Below are 25,826 nucleotides of genomic sequence, written 5' to 3' on the forward strand. Positions count from 1 at the left end.
AGTCAAATATCTGGGACTAATCCACTTAACAGAAGCATGATAGGAAATGGCAAACACTGCTTTTATTCATTTACTGTGCCATTTTTCATATGTATGAGCATGTACACATTATATAAACCATCTCTATTGTTTATTAATGTTCCAGATCGAGAGAGAGCCTAGAAGTTAACATGACATAACTCCTTCACTGAGAAGCATGCATCCTACTCTAGTTGCTTTTTTCTACCTCTACGACATTTTGGAAGACAACTCAACAGCTATTTGAATTCACTGTGATACATGTTCTTGTATTTTTTTTCCAGAGTGGCTATCCTTTCCAGAGCATCTTTAAGTCCCAACCTACTTTTATTGTAACGAAAAGGAAATCAATTTTTTAAGTGAACAACTATTTCTAAATCATTTCCATTCTGGCTACTACTAGGATTTCAAATCTCTGTTCCACATAGTGCAGAGGTTTTATTCTGGCTCCTGAACAGTCTCCAGGGGATTATTTCAAATAATATTTTCTTGTGAAGCAACTAGATTTCTCTGAGAAATAGGAACAGCTGCTTTTGGGAGATTTCTCAGCACAAATCATCCTCTCACCTTAAAAGGATTAGAAACAGCTCTTTTGAGAATGGACTTGGGCAGCTCTCTGTTTATTTATTTTGGTGAAATGAGCTAGTGCAGAAGAAGATAGCATCTCCCCTACCTCTACTTTAATATGGCACATGCTTTGCCAGATAAATGAACATTTTCCTTACAAATGATTAATTTGGATGGACTAGTAGTTTTTTATCTCAATTATGCTTCCATCCTAGTGTGCCTCTACCATCTTATATTCCATTAAGATATATGACTGCAATGCACCAATTAAAAAAGAAGTTTATCATAGTAGTTTTTGCACTATCAAGGTTAATAAATAAGAATTTTTCTTAATGCTTGGTTTACATAGTGCCAGTACCTAACTTGGTGTGGTATTTTGGGTGGTACTTAATTATGTGGCTGCTAAAGTCATCAAGAAACTCATCAACAGTAATGTTACAGCAAACTCCATCACTCAAAAATCCATGCTATCCAGATGTGGTGCTGTACACCTGCAATACCCATATTTAGAAGGCTGACACAGGAGGATTAGAGGTTCAAGGACAGCTTCAGCAACTAGTAAAACTCTTATCAACCTGGCAAGACCATGTTTCAAAACAAAAAAAATAGGGCTGGGGATATGGGATATAGCTTAGAGGTAGAATGCACCAGGCTGGGTTCAATTCCTAGTAGACAGATAGACAGACAGACAGACAGACAGACACACACACACACACACACACACACACGCGCGCGCGCGCACACACACACACACACACGCACACCTCTGTTGATTGGAGCCAATTAAATTAAACTATTGGTCAGAATCTTTGAACTCCAGCTCCTCCTGCTCACGTGGCCCTGGGTTTATCTGTCAGCACTGTCAGCCTCTACACCTTTACAGAGATACACAAGGACACTTCCAGTAGAGAATATTAAAGATAGGAGAAAGAGAAGGGGCACTTTACAGTATCAAGATAGTAGTGTTAACTCTATTTTTGTTCCAAACCAATAATTTCATGTATCCATTTAATATATGTCATCTAACTAGCCTATTCTAAAATACTTAGTTTCATTAAAATCAATAGTTCTTATATCCTAGAGAGTATTTGTCAAGGTGGCTAGTACAAAGTTGTATCTGGCCAAGGTCTTTGTTTTTAATATGTTTACATTCTACTTCTGGAGACCAGTATTATACTCCTATAAAAGACCAGTAATCAGGAAAAAAATATCTAATGGCTTAGAGAATGGAGCACATAATGAGAGACTTGAAATGTCTGAGAAATAAGCAAATACTACATCCTGAGATAGAAAAAAGTACTTCTTTGGAGGGCTTCTTTGGAGGGCAGTTGGGCTGAATCCTAAAGAATAAAGGGGATTCAGATGAATGGGAAGGATGAGTTAGTATTTAATACATAAGAAATGCACAAGACTTGGTCTAAGCATGCACCCCATTCCTAGCTTTAGGGCAATGAGAGTGCTAGGCAGAAGCTTCTCTTTGGCTGTATAAGTGGTAAGTTAAAATGTGAATGCCAGACTTTGCAGGTCTGAAATTCTAGGTAGGAGAGTTTGAAAGTTCTCTTAAGGCAGTGAAGAGTCATGGAAGCTTTTCATTTGAAAAATGACAAAATGAAGACAGTGTTCTAGAGAACTAATTGTGATCATGTGATCTGCTTTGAGACAGGAAAAGCCTCAGAGCCAAGTCAACTGGTAAGAGCAGCTGCTCAGTGACTTTGGTCAGGGTTTGGAGTTGGGGACTCAGTCCCTCTACTTCTTCACCTGTGAAAGTCCTTCTGAGTTTCAGATTTGGATAGTGATATCAATCCACATCATATATTCAGCAAAGACTACTGAGAACCTGTTCTGCTAGGCATTAGAGAAAAGAAATAAGCCCTTGCCCTGAATTCCAGTTTCTCTTGGGATATAGGAGAATCAGGAGAGTTGAATGAGCAATGTATATGTAGTTCCTGTCACATAGTAGATGTAAGGAACAACTAGAAAATGTACTGTAGTAATACTCTGGTAATGAACTAGAGAAATTGCAACCACATAATGTTTTCAAAACATTTAGTTGCCATAGAACACACATTTTTATTTCAGGATTGTATTCTAAGGGCTCTTTCACAAAGAGGTTTCTGTCCTTTTGTTCCAGTGTTTCTGGACTTCAACAAATTGAACCCGAAATGCTTGTGACCTCATTATTCTTTTTTTTTTTTTTTTTTGGTACTGGAGATGGAACCCAGAGGCATTCTGCCTCCAAGCTATACCCTCGTTCCTATTTTTTAGTCTTTTATATTTTTTTAAACAGAGTCTCACTGAGTTGCGAGGGGCCTCGCAAAGTAGCTAAGGCTGTCGGTGAACCGCGATCCTCCTGTCTCCACCTCCCAAATGCTGGGATTGCAAGCGTGCCCCACCATGCCTGGCTGCACTCATTATTTTTGTCACAGACCCATATTCAGCAATCCAGGAAAGGTTTTCCTTTCCCAGATGCTTGGGTATAGGAGTCTCTGTCATGGGTCTCTCTTCAGCCCAAAGCAAAAGCCTTTCTTCCCCAGAGCCAGGCTTACCACCTGTGTTTTACTTGAAAAGATGATGAGCATTAGACTTATCTCCTGAGCATCTTAGTGTTCAGACCCACTCATATAAAGCAAAATGTGTCTTTGAAGGATTTTGTTCATGATCTGAGCACTCAATTTTTATCACTACATAGCTGACCAAAAAGAACAAAAGATGTTTGATATCTTTAACGTTCTCCAGAGCAATGCCAAGCAACACACTGAAGCACATTTCATTTTTATCTTACATTAGCAACTCTCTAATTTGACCTAGTGTCTACCACCTGTTAGTTATTCAATAGTATTCATTGAGTATCTACAGCATGCAGACTGTTGTGCTAGATGTTAGGCTGAAAGTCTGAATGAGTTCTCATGTTCCTTAGTGTTTCACCTCAAAGGAAATATTTCTAGACAGTGAGACAGAAAAACCTGTGTTCTAGGACTTACTGTGATCCTGAACAATGCATTTAAACTCACTGTTAAATCAGAATGATATAAAAATGGCTAAAATTTACTGTTACTTTATTCTTGGATGGCAATGTATAAAGCACTTTATAGTTATTTTATTCTTGTAGCAACCCAACAAAATCATATTATTATTATTTTATATATAAGTAAAACTTAGAATTCCATATTTCTGCCCAACCACTAGTAGAAAAAAAAATTAAACCACAACTCTTTCTCTGGTACTAGGGATTAAACCTAGGGCCATTATACATCTGATTTACACCTCCAGGCCTTTTTATTTTTTTATTTTGAAACAGAGTCTCATTCACTAAGTTGCTAAATCACTAAGATCCTTTTGTCTCAGCCACCCAGGTACTGAGACTACAGGCATGTGCCACCATGCCCAGGTTAAACCACAAATATTTCAGTCCAAAGTCTGCAACCCTCAAATTCCATTCTCCAGGGTTATTATAAGCATAAACCAGTTTTGAATATATGCTAAAATACATTCCAAGTTTAAAACAAATATATTCTGTTTTTAGTTGTAACTCCTTTGAAATAAAGTGTCGTGTCTTATCTTGTTTATATCTTATTCATGTGGGTGATTGTGCAGTATTTGTTGGGCAAAATATCTGTATGCTTTTGCTACCTAATTCCCAGTTCCACTGTCATATCTAATTAATCTCCATGTCCACTGAACTGCCTCATACTGTCGCCACTTACAGGATAGGGATGTGACATGACTTATGTATTGAAATAAAGTGCTCCTATCTTTAAAATTCTGTCTTTAATTACTTTGCAATTTTGGGTGTGTGTGTTTATGCACGTGTATGGCTAATAAGTCAAACTTGGGAATTTCTACAATTTTAAGCTGAGAATCCACTGGACAATACTATCATGATGACTGCAGTAGGAGAGAGCACAAAAATGCCATGGGAGTGCCAGGCAAACAATGCTCACTCATGGGGAATAAATAAAGAAAGGCATCTCATGGGGGTTATTTTTAGGAGGATTTTGAAGTACTGGCAGATGCCCCAGACTGTCCTATTAGGATATTATATACCAATTCCATTCCTTTTCTTTTACTCTCTCTCTTACTTTCCTAACATTGTAAGACTTTCTTATACACATTTGACTGTTCTTTGATTTATTTTTATTTTAGATAGCTATAAAAATTCAGGCCCAGAATAGTCAGGCATAGTATCAAATACCTTTTTGCATTATATCAGATTCCCCTATATATTTTCCAGGGGTTGCTGGATACCGGCTCCCATGAACTCATACCAGCCCAGCCTGATAACCTGTGGATGGGCAACCCAGAAGTGCAGAAGAAATAATGCTCTGTGGTGTTAGTCTTTGTCCAAGAGATGATAAGTGCATGTAGATAGAGTCGTCTCCTTCCTTCTTCCTCTGAGTGATTCTGTAATTCAGATTATACAGTTTCCTGGATGGTAAATAGCTTGAAAATGCATTCTCATATTTTTCTTCCTTTCCTGCCATTCTTCCCCATTTCTGCTTCTTTGAACTGTATTTACAATAAATTAAAAACACACTTATTTCCTGTTGCTGGCTCTGTTTCTGGGAGACCCAGCTTAGACAAACATTGAGGATGAAAGCTTGATATCTTAACAACAAATACCCTTAAAATTAGGCTCTTTGGTTTAATTCATGAGTGCCAAATATGACAATAGGAAATATGAAAGCAAGAAGGTGTCTATTTGTTGGACTACCCTAAAGATATAAAGATCATTTTCCTGAAGAATTCTGAAAGGAAATTATCTGAGTTAATGGCCAAATATGTTTATGTGTATATTCTGGGTTGAGCTGCAAGACAATTTACCTCCAAGCTATACCATATTTTATTTTTATTTTGAAACAGTCTCCATAGGCTGACGAACGTCTCACTACTTGCTAAGGCTGACCTTGAACCTAAGATCCTCCTATCTCAGCCTTCCAAGTACTAGGATTACAGACATCTGTCACCATGCCCAGTTAGTGGCCACAAAATTAAAAGTGAACAAAAGTGGGCCAACCCTTCTCTGTGATCTTATGTAAATGAAAAATAGCAGGACAGAAAAACACTAACATGATAACTGTGGTCATCTCTGGGTAGGTTGTGTTGTGGGTGGTTTATATTTTCTTCTTTGTGACTTTCTGTAATTCTCCTGATTGTCTACAACTATGTTATACTTTTAAAATTAGAGAAAAATATCTAGCTACTAGAAATGAATCTAAGGAGCCATGTGTTCCTTCTACTAAGATTTTTTCCTTCCATAAAAGCAAATGCACATTTCTGCCTGATGAAGCACAGCAGTGTCCTGATTCTTGTCTTTTTCACAGATCAAGGGTTGGTATGCTTTGAGATGTAATTTAATTATCAATGGAAGCCCAGGGATGGCTTCACCCTTCCCACAGGTCTGTGGGAGCTGCCAGGGCAGTGAGGCAGAGTGCTTCTCTCTGGCAGGAAGATCATGTTAATACAGTAATGATGCAGAAGGGCACCGGGTGTGTACTGAGAGTGTAAAGGGGTATTCAGAGTACAGAAGTGGACATGGTATCAACATCTAGACCTAACCGACATTTTTGTAAGGCATCCTGACAGTCTTTGGCATCACCACCAATTGATGACGATTAATATTAAGAAACAAATATAGAGACATTTCTTTTTCTTTTTTAGGTACTGGGGATTTGACTCATGGGGATTCTACCTCTGAGCTACACCCCCTGCTCAATTTTTTATCCTTTAATTTTGAAACAGGGTCTCAGTAAGTTACGGGGGGCCTCACTAAGTACCTAAGGCTGGCTGTGAACCTATGATCCTCCTGTCTCAGCTTCCTAAGTACTGGGATAAAAACATGTGCCACCATCCCCAGCTCAGAGACACTTCTGATATCTTTCCACATCATAAATACTTCATATATGAGAAAATTATGTGACTGCCCCTGTCAGGATAAAGGAAGATTGTGCCTATCCCCAAAGTTTATAACAGATGCCTAAAATTATTACTTCATGGTGATGAATTAAGAGTTACATAACAATAGGTTAGGTTAGGCAGAGTCCTGTACTATATCCCTGAAAAGATATTATATTATAATTAGTCATTAGTCATTAGTAATTTTCAATTTATCTTGACTATCAACTGTTTAATTCCTTGATGATCAAGTTAAGAGCAAGTTAAAAGACAAAAAGGAAAGAGAGCTTGTTTTCAGACACTGTAGAAGCAAGCTATTGACTACTATGAAGAAAGTAAAGGGAGCTGGGCATGGTGACACATGCCTACTGTAATCTCAGTACTCAAGAGGGCCCAGACAGGAAGATCACAGTTTTGAGGCCAGTCTTAGCAAATTAGTGAGATACTCAAATTCAGTGAGCTCTTGTTTCAAAATAAAAATAAAATAGGGCTGGGCGTGGTGGCACACACTTGTAATCCCTGTGATTGGGAAGCGGAGACAGGAGGATCGCGCAGGTTTGAAGCCAGCCGCGCTGGCTTAAGAGACCCTGTTTCCAAATTTAAAAAAATATAAAAATAGGTCTGGGAGTGTAGCCCTGAGGTAGAAGGGTTTCCAGGAACCCTAGTACCATCACAAAAATAAAAAAATAAAAATAAAATAGAACTGAAAGTTTAACTCAGAGTAGAATGTTCTTGAATAAGTCAATACTGAGGAAGAAAAGAAAGAAGGAAGGAAGGAAGAAAGCAAAGAAGGGAAGGCAGGGACAAGAGAGGGGAAGGGGAAGGGAGGGAAGAGGGCAAGGAGACTATGCACAATCTATCAAAATAATAATTTTGTATATTAGTTCTATTTGACTGCTGAAAAGTCCACGTGAATATGGCCTCTTATTCCTTATCTTTTTCTTTGCTTCTCTTGCCATTTGGCTTTATACTTGCATTCTCTAACACTTGAACTTGACAATAAATCTTGCTTTGATCAGGTATTATGAGCAGAAATAACAGTCCTGACTTAACTTCTGTGTGTGCCTATACTCCTCTGCTATCCTTACAGAACAAGTCCAAAACTCGCCCAATGACCCAAAGTTGGAGCAGAGAATCCTCGATGAGGCAGACTAAATTGGCCATCCTCTGGTGGTCCTACAGATGCATGAATAGTAAGTAATACATTATCATTGTTTTATGCCACCAAAATTGGAATGCATCATCTGATATAATGTTCTTTCTGTTTGCATCTCCTAAGTTATTGTATTATAGCTAAAGTAATTTTAAGTTTCTTTGTATGGATAAAGACTAATCTTTTTCTCCAGCAAATTTTGGCATGTGATGTGTGCTCCATAATATTTCATGAATAAAAGAACATACATAATATTTCCCAATCGGCTCTTTACATCTCAACTTCATGTTATAGATGGAATTGTACCTCTCTTCCCCCAAAAGATAGTGAAATTCTATCTCCTGTTGGATCTCCTGGTGGTATCTCTAATGTAAACATATTTTGAAGTAAGATCTTTACAAAAGCAATCCCGTATTCTTCCTTTCTCTTTCTCTTCTCTCTCTCTCTCTCTCTCTCTCTCTCTCTCTCTCTCTCTCTTTGATGTGATTACAAATTTGGAAATTAATGCAGCCCCTATAGTGATGACTCTGGAGTTTCCTCTGAAAACTGAGAATGAATCCACCATATCATGCAGTTATACCACTGCTGGATAGCTTTCCAAAGGGACTGAAATCAGAAATCAGAATCAGAAATTATATATATATATATATATATATATATATATATATGCACACACACATATATATCTATGTTAAGGCAGCATAATTTATAACAGCCAAATTATGAAGCCAACCTAGGTGTCCATAACAGATGAATATATTAAAAATCCTGGTATATTCACCCAACAAAGTCTACTCAGCAATAAAGAAGAACAAAATTGTGTTATTTGCAGGAAAATGGATGAATCTGGAGACTATTATCTATTATGTTAAATGAGATTAGCCTGTCACAGAAGGTGAAGGGTTTTTTACATATTCAGAAGCTAGGGAAAATTTGGATACAAGAGAAACGTTAACAGAGGAGAGACACCAGTGGAGAAAGAGAGGTGACCTAGGAGAGAAAGAATTAGTAAAACATTTATTGACATTATGTACATATGTGAGAATACCAGTGCCAACCTCAGTATCATGTATGGGGAAGGGGGGGCGTGAGGAGGGAGCTGGGGAAACTCACCAAGTGCCTTGAGTTTGTAATCTACCTTATGATGTGAGACTATAATGCTCCAATAAAAGCATAAAAATAAAAAAGATTGTTAGGGTGTGATATGACCCAATTTGACTTAGTCTCTTTTTGAGAAAGGGGAAATTTGACCACAGACACAACTACATAGAATGATGTAAATTTATGCAAGGAAATGATGGCCATGTGCCTGGACTGGTGCATATACAAGCCTAGGAACTCTCAAGAACGGCTGAAAACCCAAACCACAGAATCTAGAAAGTCAAGGAAAAAGTCTCACCTAGGGCCATCTGAAAGTGCATGGTCCTACTAACACCATCCAATCTTGCATAATTTATTAAGACAGCTACAAATAGAAAATCAATAGACTTTACTATTCTTATTTCTCACTTCCATCATGTAAGCCCTTCCTATGGCCACATAATTGTCTTGGACCTTAAGCATACAGTTTTCCTTCCCTAGAATTCTTTACTCTCTCTCCTTTAGCTATATAACTTCCTAAATAGTTTTCTACCTCTGCACCATACCACTAGTCCTATTTGACCTTTATTTTTAAAATAGGATCTTACTAAATTTCTGAGGGCCTTGCTAAGTTGCCAAAGCTGGCCTCAAACCTACGATTCTCCTGTACAAGCACTGGGATTACAGGTGTGCACCACTATGCCTGGTCCTTATTCAACTTTCAAACTCAATCAGTAGCTCATCCTTTTGGAGAAACTTGATCCAGATATCACATGCAAAGTTAATTTCCCATTCCTCAACATACATATTTTACTTGCTTTGTGAGTTTCTTGTAGTATTTGTCAATATATATTGTAATTAACTGAATGCTTTTTTGTTTCTGTAAGACTATATACTCCTGGAGGACAGAAGATGTGTGTTATTTACATTCATGTCATTTATGTTTATCTTTCATATTTACTAGAGTCTCTGGCTCATATAGATCCTGGCTGACTGCTGACTAGTTATAGAGGTTTGAAGATAAGCCTTTGCTCTGGAAACAAAGGTCTGGGAAGTAGTCACAGACACATGGTGGCAAGAGAACATTGGTATCTGTGTGATTAGGGCATTGCATAGGGCTTGGAGAAGTAGACCAAGAGGTAGGGATGGGGTGACAAGTTAAGCTCTTTCTCAGGGGAGAGTCCAGTTCTCTCAACATCCAGGAGGCAAGTTGAAACAGACTTCTTGTTCTAGTCCATGTGCTTATCATTTGTTAAAAGTTTTGAAACAGAAAAGAATGAATAGAACTGGAAGCTTCCTCTGAGCACCAGACTTAGAAACTTTATTTTGGAGTGTAGAGAATCTGGTGGAGAAATATAAAACCAGCAGGGTCTTTGAAACCTGAAGGTTCAGATGGCAGTTTCCTTTATTCTACTTGTTTACTGTGTGACCTTAAAGAAGTTCTTTTACCTCTATGACACTCTATTTCATCATTTATAAAAATGAAGATGATGCTTTCTGTTTTATATGGCTGTTAAAAGGATCAAATGGTATGCACTCTGAAAAAGATCAGAGTGTAGGAAGGAATTTGTAAATGCCAGCTTTCAGGCTTTGGACATAATCAATTAATAATTCAACCCAGGATGGGGATGTTGCCTCTTTGAAACATAGGGAAGTGATTAGAGCATTTTGATCTCCAGATCAAACTGATTTATTTTGTGGTAATCACAGTAAAATATGTGAAAGTGGTTAAAGTGGAGAAAAATAAATACAAACCTTACAACTCTGAAGAATTTATGTCCAGTTAAACCCTTTATATGGTTTTATAGATGAAAAACATCAGAAATCAGGGTTAAAGCAAAAGTGGACAGACTGTGAACTCAAACAATGAAAGAGTCTCTTCTTATGACAATACAAGGACAATAACTCTAGGTTACATTTTATCAGGTTTCACAGCTTCTTAACTGGTGAATAAAAATCACAGTATGGTACCTGGATTTAGGAAAGAATAAAAACAATATTATAAATACCGACAATTTTGTGGTCTCACTTCATCCCTGTCACCTCATGCTAGGAAATACATCTTTCTATTTTTATTCAAACACAGAAACTTTCCTTTTGTCTTTAGAATTCCTTCAATTTCCATTATTAAAATCTGTTCAGAGGCAAATTCTTCCTTTTGAAAATTGTGGCTTATAAAAATCATCTCTGAAATGAATAAAATGATTTCTATAGCATCTACTTTCTTCACATAAGCATTCGTTTTTATTTTTTAGAGGAGGCTTTGGGGTAGGTAACATATTTTCAGATATGCCAGGTGTTTGGCATACCTGATCTTATCTTGGATCAAACTACATTCAGAAGCCCCCACCCCAAAAAAGACAGGCTAGGTGGCACGCAACTGTAATCTCAGTCTGGGAGGCTGAGCCAAGAGAATCACTGGTTCAAGGCAAGCCTCAGAAATACAGCAAGACTATCAGCAATTTAGCAAGACTCTGTTTCAAAATAAAAAATAAGGCTGGTGGGTAGCTCAGAGGTACAACACCCCTGTATTCAATCCCTGGTACTAAAAAATGAGGCCACCTCAAATTTATCCTCTCTATGGAGATTCTTCTCAGATTCAAAAGAGGGAGTAGAGACAGAACTTGGCCTTGTAGCGAATACAACTATATTTAAAATACATGTTCCCTTGGAGGTTTAAATTTTACTGTGTGTAACAATGAGAATGGGAGTTTTAGTGCCTTTCCTAACCAAGTCCTCCTATTAAATTGTTTAAATTACATGTGAGAAAAATAAAGTTGAGGAAAAGCAATATAAATAACTGAATTGTAGAGTATGTCTAATAATCACCTCTAAATCAGAAGGGCTCATAAAATGATATTTTGAATCTTTTATTAATAGTATTAATATGAGAACACTTAAAATGAATATACACACAGCTGTCATTTTTCCCTTCAGTAATCTGAAAGTGCTTCCCTGGTACCCTTAACCAAAATTTAATACATACTATGGGTTACGGGAAGCACAGAATTTATTTCTCCTGATTTGTGTATGGGGAAACCAGATCACAGAAAGGTTAAGCATCCTGATTATGAACCCCATTTTATAGGTTGAATAATATACTTTTTAAAACTCTCTCACATAGTACACCTCATTTTATTCTAGCCTAGAGATTTGCCTTCCCTAGTCCACCTTCTATCTACCTGAGTTATATGCCAAGAAAAATTATTATTTAAAAATAAGAGCCAAATGTGGTGGCGCACACCTATTATACTAGTACTTAGGAAGCTTAGAAGGATTGGGGGTCGAACACCATCCTCTGCAACTTAGTGAGTCCCTCAGCAACTCAAATTAGCGAGACCCTATTTCAAAAAAAAAAAAAAAAAAAAAAAAAGGCTGGGGCTGGGGATTAGCTCAGAGGTAGAAAACACCTGGGTTAAGTCTCCAGTATTAAAAAGACAAGAAAAAGAAAAAAAAGGAAAGAGAGGTTTAGATATTAAAATAAGTTTAACACACTCAGATTTTCATTTTAAAAATGCTTCAGAAAAAAAAGTGGAGTTAGAGGAAGAAATGAAAAGTAAGAAACACTGGTAAGCATGGGAACTAATACTATGTTGAGGAAAATTATAACATTTGCTCTTTTTGTTGTATTTTACACTAAAATGAAAACTGTAGGCAACTATAATGAGGTAGGAGGCTATGGCAAGATTAAAGATCTATTTTTTTGTGTGTGTGTCTGTCTGTGTGTGGTACTAGACATTTACCCAGAGACATTTTACCTCTGAGCTACAACTCTTTTTTTTCTTGTTTTGAAACAGGGCCTTACTAGGTTGCTGAGAGTCTCACTAAATTGCTGAGTTTGAATTTGAAATTCTGTCTCAGCCTCTTAAGTACTGGGTTTACAGGCAAATATTACCAAGCCACGCACTGAAAGATCTTTCATAAGTAGTTAAAAGCTAAAACATACCAAGGTGCTCAAGATGTCTGGAAGAGATAGGAAAGATAGATTCTAAGTAAAGAAAGATGTTCTTAGAAGTACTTATAAGCTTATGTTAAAATTTAGCTGGGTGCAGTGATACGCACCTGTTAATTTGAGAGGCTGAGACAGATGGATTTCAAGTTTGAGGCCAGACTCAGGAACTTAGTGAGCCCCGATCTCAAAATAAATAAATAAATAAGCTGCGTGTGGTGGCACACGCTTGTAACCCCAGCATTCAGGAGGCTGAGATCGAAGGATCACGGTTCGCAGACAGCCTCAGCTACTTAGTGAGGCACTCTGCAACTCACTGAGATCCAGTTTCAAAATAAAGAATAAAACATAGGGCAGGAGGTGTAGCTCTGAGGTCGAATTCCCCTGGGTTCCACCCACAGACCTGCAAAAATAAATAAATAAATAAATAAATAAATAAATAGTTGGGATATAGCTCATTTGTAGATTTCACCTGGGTTCAATATCCAGTTACATGCATACACACACACACACACACACACACACACACACTAAAGAATCAGAGTGTAATCTAAAGCTTCCAAACCATAAGGAGAATATATGGAAAAAGGATATAAAAATATATCACTAAGCCAAACATGAGAAGGAGAGAGGAGGAGGGAATGGGATGGGAACTGGGGAAGGGCCAAATGAGTGATGTGTGCATGTATTACTCTACCATCTTGCACCCCACTAAGATATATAACTACAATGCACCAGTAAAAATTTTTTAAAAATGTGTTTTTATCAGTGCATTACAGTCTCACATTATAAGGTAAATCACATTGACAAAGCAAGTTTTTAAAAAGTTACAGTATTATAGAATCTTGATGTTTTAAAATTAAACAGTTTCAAAAAAGTGAATCACTTCAAGCAGAAGTCAGAATAGAAAAACAACAACAATAAACATGGTAAATGAAAAAAAGCAGAAGACTGTAGGACTAAGTTCATTTGTGCTCAGAATCATAATAAATCCAAACGAATAAAACCCCGAACACTTTTGCAAATGAGAAATGTAATATATCCCAAACCGAATTTCTTATCTTATCCACACTCCGACATTCTCAACCCAAACCTACATCTAGAGCATTCCTCAATTTTTTAAGTGACCCCATTTTTCCAGGGGCTCAAGCCAAACCTTAAAATTTCCCTTAATTTCTCCTGCTATTTCATATTCTACATCAAAACCATCTACAAGGACCACAGGTTTTGTCTTGTAACATGGTTCGGTTACTTCTTACACTGCTGCCTCCCTGGGCTGCCATGCCGTCACACTTCTGTGTGGATTATTTCAGTGGTCCCCTACTGTATTCCCTTCCATCATTCTTCCATTACTCATTTCCCCCACACTTCATCTCCAGCTCCCCTGTCTTTGTCACAGCACTATGCATAGAAATCCAAGATAGTTATATCTCTTCTGTGCTAAAACCTGCAATGGTCACCATCTCACTTGGAGTAAAAGCTAAGCCTTACAATGTTAAATGTGCCTATGTGATTTGACCCTACTGATCTCCTTGCCTTTGTATCTACTGCTCTCCTCTTTCTTACTGTATTAAATTCTTGTTGCTGCCATGAAAAGTGTCACACAGAGGCTTATACTATACAAATTTATGTGCTTACAGATGAGGAAGTCAGAAGTCTCACTGGCTGCAAGCATCTTGCCGGCAGGGCTGCCTTCCTACCGGGTGCTTCAGGGAAGAATCTTCATCTCTTTCAGCCCTGGAGGCTTCCCACATTCCTTGCCCCCTGTCTTCCTTCTGGCAATCACCTCACTCTGGCCTCTGTTGCCTTGACATTTCCTTCTTTATTCTCCTGCCTCCCTCTTTCTCTTATTCCTTAATTATATTGTGATTATCCTGGGCCCAACCAGAAAATCCAGGATAATCTCACCATCTCAAGATACTTATCTTAATCATATCTACAAAATCCTTTTGGCCATGTCAGGTAACATATTTGCAGGTCCCTGGAATTAGGCTGTGAACATCTTCAAGAGCCATTATCTTGCCCACTGCATTTACCCTGCTGCAGCTGGACAGTCTCTTCACAGCCATGTTGGTCCTGATGCTGCTTCAACCCCTTCGAGTCTTCAGATGTTCCCTATTCCATAAGACCTCCCCTGACTATATTATTTAAACTTATTCCCCAACAGTGCCCTCAATCCCTATTTTTCCATCTTTTCCCCTCTAGAGTTTATCACTTTATAACATAGTAAATTTAGTTGTTTACTTATGTATGAAATGCATAGTCAAACAAGGTTTACTGATAGGATGCTTATATCAAATAGGTGTGGAGCGCCTGCCAGGGAGCAGATGTGCACAGTGCATTCAGAGGTGAGTGTGGAGGCAAATGAAACTTAGCTGCATGGGTGACAACGCAGCCTACAGAAAATCAGGGCTGAACGATGAAGGGCAGATAATCTCTAGCCAAGCAGGGCTTGAACAGGAGGACTTTCCAGGCAGGAAAAGCAAAGTCAAAGAGTATGGCAGACTCAGAGTCTTGCAGGTCTTGCAGAGAGCAGCAACAGTGATGAGATGGCGAATTAGATCCAAGTCTACAGTGTGAATGAATAGCTGGACAGAGGTTTTAACTGGGACCTTCTGGGGCAGAACAAAGGTCTTCACCCTAAAGAAAAAAACTGACAAAAACTTGAGCATAAGCAATGCTGGACTAAGTAGCTCTTCTTTTGTAATCATAGTTCTCTCATCTGTGGATGAGAATGATGCCTATGTGATGGAATCTATTTGAGGGTCCTTAAGATGGTATGGTCTGCTTAGCACAGAGGCTAAGCTGTGGCACATGCTCAGTTGGCAAAGTTAATACATGGTGAGGATTTTCTAAGAAGAATATTCAGGGAACAGATTGGTGTATTGCCCCAAGGGTAGCATGCATATTACATGAGAGCTAAGACATATTTTGCATGCACATTCTATACTGAGCATCTCGTGGCAGCAGAAGAAAGAATTCTATATTATAAGGCAACAGAGGGAGGAAGGAACTTTTATGAGTCATGTTGGAAAACCAAAGAACTGAAGGAGTAAAACAGAGGTTAGAGAAATTCCTTGTAAAGTGCTTTTAAAAGGAGTTCTCTGAAACCGGGTGTGGTGATGGATGCCCAGAAGCCTGAGTTAGGAGGATCTCAGGTTCAAGGCCAACCTTAACAACTTAGAGAAATTCTCTGCAACTCAATGAGATTCTGTTTCAAAACAAAAATAAAGTAGTGCTGGGGATGTAGTTTGGAGGAAGAATTCCCCTGGGTTCAATCCCCAGTGCAGAAAAAAAAGAGTTATTTGAGAAGGATAAAATGAATGATCTTTGTCTTTAGAAGGGAAAATATGGAATAAGTTTCTACCACACTCCATGATCAGGAATGGCTTACCCAGGGGACTGGTTTGTTCTAGTCCTGTGTCTTCAGGAAAGCTTCACAGAAGGCAGAGAAGCACAGGAAGCAGTGCTTAAGATGAAGCAATGCCAGGAAGAATCAGTGGTCACTAGGGAAATAGAGTCAAGAAAGGGAACAAGAGTAAAGAGAAATAGAATCATCGTTAACTGCTATAGTGTCACAGGCCTATAATTCCAGTATTTGGAAGGCAATACAGGAGGGCTGAAGGCTCAAGGCCAGCCTCAGGAATTTATTGAGACTCTCAACAACTTAGCAAGATATTGTTAAGAGGAGGAAAGGGGAAGTGGGGGGGAAGAGGGCACCAAGCACAGTCAGAATGTATGCTATTTTCAATATGATCCACTTAAAAATAAAAATTTATATGAATATAAATAAGGCTTGGAAGTATAGCTTGGGAGTAGAATTTCCTTAGTTCAACATCTAGTATGAAAGAGAGAGAAAGAGAGAGAGAGAGAGAGAGAGAGAGAGAGAGAGAGAGAGATTATAGTAACTGAGTAATTAATTTATATAGAGAAAGACTTTTGTTGTGTATATTGGAGAAATCATTGAAGGAAAATTCAGTCATTTTATCTCAGAAAAATTTAACTCATGAGAATAATATCAGAAGTCACACAAGGAGGCAGAATCTGTCTCAGTTTCATGGGTAATGCAACAGTTTTTCATAAATTAATGCTTTCAAAGCATCTGTCAGTTCCCTTGTGTGTGTGTGTGTGTGTGTGTGTGTGTGTGTGTGTGTGTGTTTGTAAGGCTGGTTTGGCCATTGGGTTGGGATATTTCAGAGGAACCAAGCTGTAGCTTACTTATCTGACCTCTTGTTCTCACCTCTAGCCACACGCAGAGTTCATCTCACAGTATGTTGTATGCCAGTCTGGATTTAACTGATTGTTCAACAGACACAGAAAATCTACACCAGCCTGGATTTGCTTTCCATCCTTACTTGTAGCATTAAGGGTTCTGGCTTTCTTACCTCTATATGTGCATCTGGTAAAACAATCCTGCAATCAGATGCCCTTGTCACAGTCTGGAGGGGATGCATTTCAAGGCAGTAGCACAGCTCGATTCTTGTAGGCAGTGCCAGGGCAAGATATGACCTCTGTACAGCTGCAGTGGACCTGAGGAACTCCTCATCCTCTTCTTCCATGTGATGACACAGCAGAAAGGTATCACATAGGAAGTTGACCCTCACCAGAAACCAAATTCTTTGACACCTTTTTCCTGGAATTCTCAACCTATAGAACCGTGAAATATAATTTTCTATTCCTTGTAAGCTATGCAGTTCATAGTATTGTGCTATAGCACCCTAGAAAAATTAAGACACCAACTCGGCTCTTACCATAAGAACACACACATTTTTATTGGGAGAAGAAGGCTATGTCAGGCCCATAGGCAATTATGTCTATAGCGATTCCTTAACATCATGTGACGTGATGAAAAGTTTTCATCCTTACTCTGCTATTTTCTGGTGATATGATTTAGGACAAGTTCCTTAATTTGTCTGAGCCTCAAATTTCTTATCTGCAAATGGGAATATAATGCTTACCTTAAAAGAGTGTTGCAAAGATCAAATAAGATGTTTGAAGAATGAGGCTCAGTGCCTGGCATACGCAATAAGTGCAACAAATGCCAATTGTTAAATTGAATTAGAATTTACCAGAATTTTCTGGCAAAGTTTTCTCCACGTGGTGAGAAAGATGACTCTAAATTTGAACTAGTCTTGGCTTTCGTATTTTATATCACCCTTCAGAGAACACTGATGAGATATTTTGATCACATGCCCACTTTCAAAGCATGCCAGTTCCCAGAGTTGATGGGATACTTTTACCAGCCTCAATAGTATTCAGAAATATGTGTAAAGAAACAAATAATAAAAAGCAAATTACCAGTCAAGTGCAATAGCACACACCTGTAATACTTGGGAGGCTGAGACAGGAGTATAGCAGGTTGGGGGCCAGCACATGATAACTCAGATCCTTTTTCAAAATAGAAAACAACACAGCTGGAGGTATAGCTCAGTGGTAGACTTACCCTGGGTTCAATTTCCCAGTAAAACACACACACACACACACACACACACACACACACACATCAGGAATAACATTTTCTATGTAACAATGAGACAGGATCCTGAAAAACAATCACAGTCAATGAGGCTTTATAAAAATCAAACTGCACAAAGTTATTGGGCATCTACTCCCTCAATACTCCTAGTGAGCTAATTATCTACCTCTAATACTTATGACATGTCTGGAGAAACCTTGGTGAAAAAAGATTAAAGGAGAGAAGTAAACAGAACTGGGTGGATATCTTCAGAGAGAGTTGAAATATAGCAATAATGCACCTTAAGAATACACCTCTAGGCAGGTCATAGCTAACATCAATAATAAATAACAATAATATAATAGCAACATGTCTTTAATTTTCATTGCGTGGACTGCTCTAAGTATTTTACATCTAATTTAATCTTCACAAGAGTCCTATGGGTAAGAATGTGGAACTTATCTCAGGTTGACACCAATTAGAAGAAACAAAAATAATGAGAGCGTAAAAGGCCGCTTGTTGAAAGAGAAAACCTTTACCCTAGTGAATCACAACTTTCTTTTACCTACAGAAATGCCAATTTGACACTATTTTTTATCTAACCCAGAAATTAGCTTTACATATTCTCATGTATGTATTTTATGTAAGATTGAATGTGAGAAATGAAGTATCCTTGCAACAGAAGGGATCCTCCAGATTATGAGCATCTGCCTTCGGAACTCATATCATCTGGTGGCATTTTTAAAAAATGCTGTCACTTTTGGCCTCATAGAATGAACAACTTTGCTTCTCTGTTGCTCTGGAGTGCAAAACATTTGATTTATATGGTTGCTGAGTGAAGATAGTGAAGAAATAAAACATTTTATATAATTAACACTCTCATAATATATCTTTTCCTTTTCCAAGTTAATGTCAGAGATGACACTGAAAATAATGAAGAACTGTCCAGAGACAGATTATAGGTATTTTACCACATCAGATTTGATAAAGAATGTCAGATGATCACCAAGGAAACAATTTATGTATATTTATGTATAGTATAGCTTTACCTAGCACGTGTATTATGTACTTGGTTCCTTGCTCCATTTGTCACTCTATAAAGAACTAGGTTGACAAGCTACTGTGTTACCTATTACTCATGGCTACCTGATGATCCAAGTTGCCATTTTATCTCTTGGAGATGAAGAACAGAATCAACAGGGCTAACTATTTAACCTACTGTAGTTATTTACCTATGGTAAAAGTTGAGAGCTAGATTTTAAAATCTAAATTTGAATTTTTTTGTTTATAGTACTGAAAATAAAACATAAGGGACTTCTACCTCTGGGCTACATCCCCAGACCTATATTATTTTTGGAATCAGAGTCTCGCTAAGTTGCTGAGAGCCTCACTGAGCTGTTGAGGCTGGCTTTGAACCTGTGCAATCCTCCTGTCTCAGCCTCCCATGTATTGGGATTACAAGCCTGCGCCACTACACCTGGCTTTGAATTTTTTTTTTTAATACTGAGGATTAGACCCAGGGTCATTCTGCCTCTGAGATACATCCTTAGCCCTTTTAATTTTTTTTTATTTTTAATTTGGGAAAAGGAGCTCACTAAATTGCTGAGACTGACTTTGAACCTGCGATCCACCTGTTTCACCTCCTATGTACTGGGATTATTGACATGTACCACCACATTTGACTTTAAATTTGCATCTTTTTAAATTCATGAAGCCAAAGTACTTCTATTTACAGTAATGCATTAAGTTTCATATTCTTCAAGATAAAAGCCTTTTCTATAAAAGTAAAAATCATTGTTTACAAATCCACCACTCTAGCTGTATTATATGATGCGTATCGCTCCCTAGTTCTTGTTGACATGCACACGTCTTATGTATATGTAGTACAGGTATACGTAACAGTCTTAGACTCCAGGAATTAACTTTCACTTTTATCTACTAACTACCAACAGTTGGAGTGATCATCTTCGTTTGTTTTAGGCTCCTCTTACCAAAAGTTTCTACATATTCCAAAGAAAGCTTAGTGATTTACAAATTCCATTATGCTACATAAATAGGATGGACTCACTGACGGTCTGATTCAACAACTGGCTGTTGAGGAAAAAAAGTATGATTGATATTGTTTTTAGTAATATAAAGGATGTGTAACCACACAATTTGCAATGATAATAACATATAAAATATTATTTGAATCCAGGTGTGGTGGTGCATGCTTGTAATCCCAGGACTTGGGAGGCTGAGACTGGAGGATCCGGGTTCACAGTCAGCCTGAGCTACTTAGTGAGGCCCTCTGCAACTTAGGGAGACCTGTTTCAAAATAAATAATAAAAATCCAAGCTGGGGGAGCAGCTCAGAGGTAGTATGCTCCTGAGTTCAATCCCCAGTACTACAGTAAATAAATAAATAAATAGTTTTTGTGGTAAATTTCATATTTTCCCAGAATGCTTTTATTGATTTTTTCCCCAAGTTTTAGTGCTCATAGACAACATATGGTTGAAATTAACAAGCAAGTATGGTTCTCTCACAAATGTTGGTTGGTACTTGGCTTACATTAAAGAATATAGCAAAAGTTACATAATTAAAATATATGTCAGAACCTCATTTGGCAATGATAAGAGCAACTTCTTGGCTGAATTAATTGAATAATAGATTTTTGATACCAGAAGCATATTTTTACAACATTTTGTGCTATTTGTGATGTTATAGATACCGACATGCCACATTTGAAAGCTTGATCTGAATTATTAACCCTTCTGTGTTTTTATTAAGTCTAGAAAATCAACAAATTAATCAATCAAATCAAGTTTTGTAGCAGTTGTAGATGTCAGGAGTGTGAATACAGCCACCATTGCTGACTTCAAGGTATTGACATTGAACCTGCGATTGGGAAGAGCCGTGTAGTAGCATTATATAGTGTTTCAATCATACAGATTTTAGAGGCAAAAATAATTGCAAGAGTATAGGTAATAGTAAAATAAAGTAACATAATTAGGACTTGATGAGCTTTGAGTATTTATTACCTATTTATTGCCTTTATTTTTAGTCAAAATGTATTTAATTGTAAGATCATATAATTTAATTTTTAATAAAGCTTTCATTTAGCAATTATTTAACAAAATCTCTGAAAATTTAACAGTTGGGCCTCAATGCCATCAGGAGCTAGCTTGAGCACTGTACTTCCTAGTCCATGCTTCAACACAGAGTTCCAGTTCAAAGCCTCTTTGAAAGACCCTTTCCACCACTGCTACCCACAGAGTGTGGTAGGGGAGGTTAGGCTCAGGAGATTTTTCTAAAATGAAATAAAACCTAACTGCATTGAAGACAAACTCACTATTATGCAGAACAGTTAAACTCTATATATCTTCCCATTTCAGCGAAGTACTTTTTCTCTACCCAATAAAACATCTCTTCTAGACAAGAGTCATCTTATTCTAAGACAAACTCTGGCTTCCAATTTAGAAGGTTGTCTCTGTGTAGAAAATTTTAAATAGATCTCCCTTTGTTTAAGCCAGCATTTTTTTTAATATGTACTCTATATTTAATCTAACATTTTTCCGTGTTGCATTTCTCACATAAGATATTATCAACATTCCCCTGTTATGTTTGTAATTTCTACTTTAGTGGCTGTACATTATATACAACACTTCTCACTATAGTACATTTTATTGAAGTTTATTCGTTCATTTAACAAAATGTTATGGAGAACTTCTGTGCCACCTATTTTGCTACAGACCAGTGACAGTGTATAAAACCATCAGGGACCTCTTCGTGTAGCTCAGTCTAGTGGGGAAGAGGAAGGTTACAATGGAATGCACAATAGTTACAAATTGGGATAAAGGCTCTGTGTGTTGGTGGAGAGGGTTCAGCATATACTGGGGAGATTAGCAGAGGCAAGATCTTGTAGGGTCAGGTAGGCCTTTTTAAAAAGTCTATGTTTTAAACTGAGTGTAACCGGAAAGTTTGTAATAGAGGTGAGATGGAATGCAGCTTACATTACAGGGATCGGGGGTACTAGAGATTGAATCTAGAGGAGTTTTTTTTTTTTTTTTAACCTCTGAGCTATATTCCCAGCCCTATTTTATTTTACGTTTGTAAATCCAGTCTCATTTAGTTGCTAAGGGTCTCATTAAGTTCCTGGACTGGCCTCAAACCTTCAGTCCTCCTGTCTCAGCTTCCCAAGCACTTGGAATACAGATGTGCACAACTACGCCCAGATAGGCTGACCTTTTTAGAAGTTCTCCATAGTTATTAGTTGGAGAACAAATTAGGACAAAATAAGGAACAAAAGTGGAGTATTTCTCTGAAGGATAGAAAGATTGCAGGCAGTTGGGTCAGGATGATGCTGTGATTATACAACTAAGTGGAGACATCTGAGATATCTGCTGCTGTTAGAACTGGCAGGACTTGCAACTGATTTGAATAGAGGGTTTGAAAACCTCGGTGGATGGAGCCATGGGCTTTTCAGGTAGCAGGTTTCAGGGACTGGTGGATGCTTAGCAGTAGAAAATCAAAAAATTATGAAGAAAAATTAAAAACATTTAGCACTCAAATGTGTGGTAAGATGAGGTTAATCTTGGTATTATTCTCTTTTCTGATGAGTAATATACAATGTATATTTAAAGTCCTAGAAATCAAATTAAAAAATACAACATGGGCAACAAGATATAAAGGAAATAAAACAGCTCTGAAAAAACTACTATAGGGCAGGAGGAAGGAAAATTCAAAGGTGTTTCTATCAAGTACAGGATCACTAGAAACTTACCATTTTATGAGTTTGCAAGGACAATCTGCTTATTGTCATCAAAATGATTGGAAATTTAAAGTTTCATGTATGTGATATTATCCCTGTTTATTAAAAGTGACTTTTCCTTAAAGCAGAAGAGATACTAGGGGTTAAGTAGCGTCATAGGGGAAAAAATTCTGGTTATAAGTGACTTAGTTTATATTGAAGTTTTATCTTAGATAATTTGAGTCTATGAAGTCTCTGAAAAAGTTACAGACACTTGAGCTTCTTTTCTATAGAAAGTTCTTTTTCTTTGTAAGACCACAAATTTGAATATATCAGACTTAGTTATTCTGGTTACTGGTGCTTCTTGCCTGATCTGTGCACTCTGGCATCTAGAATCTTGGTTGTGATTGCAAGTTGGGACCCACAAATTCAACATCTTCACATGGGACTTCAGGAGGACATTTAACCCTCATAATTATACAGTAATTAAACAAACTGCATGTTATATCACAGAAGTATGATATTTGAAGTGTTGGTTAGTTTGTCTTTGATTCTCTTATGTGAATAAAGGTTAATAATATTTAATTTACAGAATTCTTCAAGATTAAAAGAGATCCTATTATGAATTGTTTTGCATTGCGCTTGTAATGGAATGAATAATCACTGATATTGTTTTTATTTTATTTCTAAGGGCAGTTTTGTCATTCTGTTGTTTATTTTGCATTTTTCAAGAGTTATTTGCTGAAATCTTTCTTTCCTAGACCTTACTACATTTTTTGTTACTTTACACAATGGTGTCTGTTTTTTATATTATATTGGAAATGTTTCCCACACAGATTTCTGCCAGACTATCATTTATTGAGTCTCTACCGAGGGTTACAGGATGTTTAAAAAAGGCTGTTTCTGCTGTCGTTTTGGCTGAGGCCCCAAACTAGCAGGTGCAATCATTTATGTACAATCCATAGTGGTACCAGACCATCTATGCAGAATTTGCAAAAGAGGCTTCAAACTCCAGTGTTGTGACCTTTGAAACAACACTAATCCTTTAAAGAATTGAGAGGCAGCAATGGAGAATTTATGTGGAAAAAGTCCACTGGAGAGAAGAGGCAGTTTGTTCTCCTATCATCCCTCTCTCTGTCCATACGCGCTACCAGCTATGTGAGAGAAACCACAAGGACACCAGTCAGAGAGATTGGCCTGTGCATTAGGAGGCCCCTGGTCAAGCTTAGAGAGTTCATGGCTGGCTAGTTGTGTCCTCAAGTGAGGAGAGGTGACAGTGTGGAATCTTGCACACCCAGAGTTTGTCTGAGCACAGCTTGAGTTGCCGGGGGAACAGGTGTACAAGATCAAATCTGCCAAGCCTGTTTTTAAATGCCTGTCTCCAAGAAGGAAGAGTGATGAGTCTCTGAAAGGAGAGCCTGTAAGTAGGAGATTCAGATGGAGACACTTTAAGGGACTAGGCAGATGAGGCTTTGCTCAAAATTCAGGTGACAGATTCCAGTAATGATGCTGCCCACGAAGAGCTTAAAAATAAGAGTCCAAACTTCTGCCAAGTCCAAGAGACTTACTTTTATACTTGTACCAAGTGCACAGGAAACCAGGGGCGCATTAACATTGTCATTAAGGAATAACCTTACCTGATCCTATGCATTTTTCTTAGCTATTATCTTAAAGGCGCTGTACAGACCATGGTGTGACAGAAAAAGATGTGAAAGAGTGAAAAGTAACTCTTGCTATCTTCCTGAATGAGTGGGGAAGAAGCTTTTAGTTTGAACATCTTTATCATGCTAAAACGGACCGCACTCTTTAATTGCTGATATGGCCTATAACCTCTGTTCACATGAATGTACATCTATGCATATTTTCTTGTATGATATATCTCTGTATATATAATTAAAAGGGATTGGACACACTATAGACACTGCCTGAGTTTGTATCTAACAGGTGTGGAAGAAGAGAATGGATTTGAAAGCTCTGAGCAGGGGCTTTTTCATTTTCCCATTAAGTGCATGATTTTTTTCATTCTTTTGTTTATGTTTGTGAGCCCCAAGTATCATTTCCCAGCACTGTGCTAAAGGTCTGAATAATACTCTCAGCCTTTCTTGAGTACTAACCCCATGCCAAGCACATTATGTTTTGTCTACCTCCAGCACAGTTTTCCTGACTGGTACTCACTGTTACACATCTGCCTTCCCAGGACCAGTTCTCTTAATTTCTACCTCCATAATTTTCAGTAAATATTTTGTTCTGGTCTACATAATTTCTTGTATAATTGCCATCATTTTCATTAGACATAAATGTGTGAGTGCAGGGCTTCATGGTGTGGCTGACACAGCTACAGTCAATAAGTTTATTTTCATAATGTCAATTAATGACCATAATATCTAGGGAGTTGCCTTGCAAGAGAGAAATGTGAGGTTCACAGGTAATAATGTGCCTACATTCAATCAGCTGGTGGGTGGTGATGGCAGAATGCAAACCTTGAAGTAAGTCTTCCTAATATCAGGGACTTTGTGAATTTATGTGGTCATTTTCCCTGACAGGAGCAATATGATTGTTATCTAAATAACTGTTGACAGTGAAAACCTCAAGATTCCCTATCACAAAAAACAAAAAGTGATAAAGGATTCTACATATATGGATTATAGAATGCATTGTATAAAATTATCTTAAATTGTAACACAGAATCCCAGTAGAATATTTTGCTTTCTTTTATTTTTGTACATATTTGCTACATAGAACAATGCTTTTTTATTGTGGCATAGTTATATACGTAAATTACACACTTTGATAATGTCTACCCCAGTATCCACTGTTACTTCAATAATTTGTTGATTATGTCTGGGTTGTTTAGTATCTCTTATTAAGATTTTAATTATTTTGAGCCAGGCATAATAACATATGCCTGTAATCCCAGTACTTGGGAGGCTGGAACAGGAGGATCACAGGTTCATGGTCAGTCTCAGCAACTTAATAAAACTCT

The sequence above is a fragment of the Muscardinus avellanarius genome, assembly GCF_963383645.1.
Source record: "Muscardinus avellanarius genome assembly, chromosome: 1".
NCBI classification, from domain to species: domain Eukaryota; kingdom Metazoa; phylum Chordata; class Mammalia; order Rodentia; family Gliridae; genus Muscardinus; species Muscardinus avellanarius.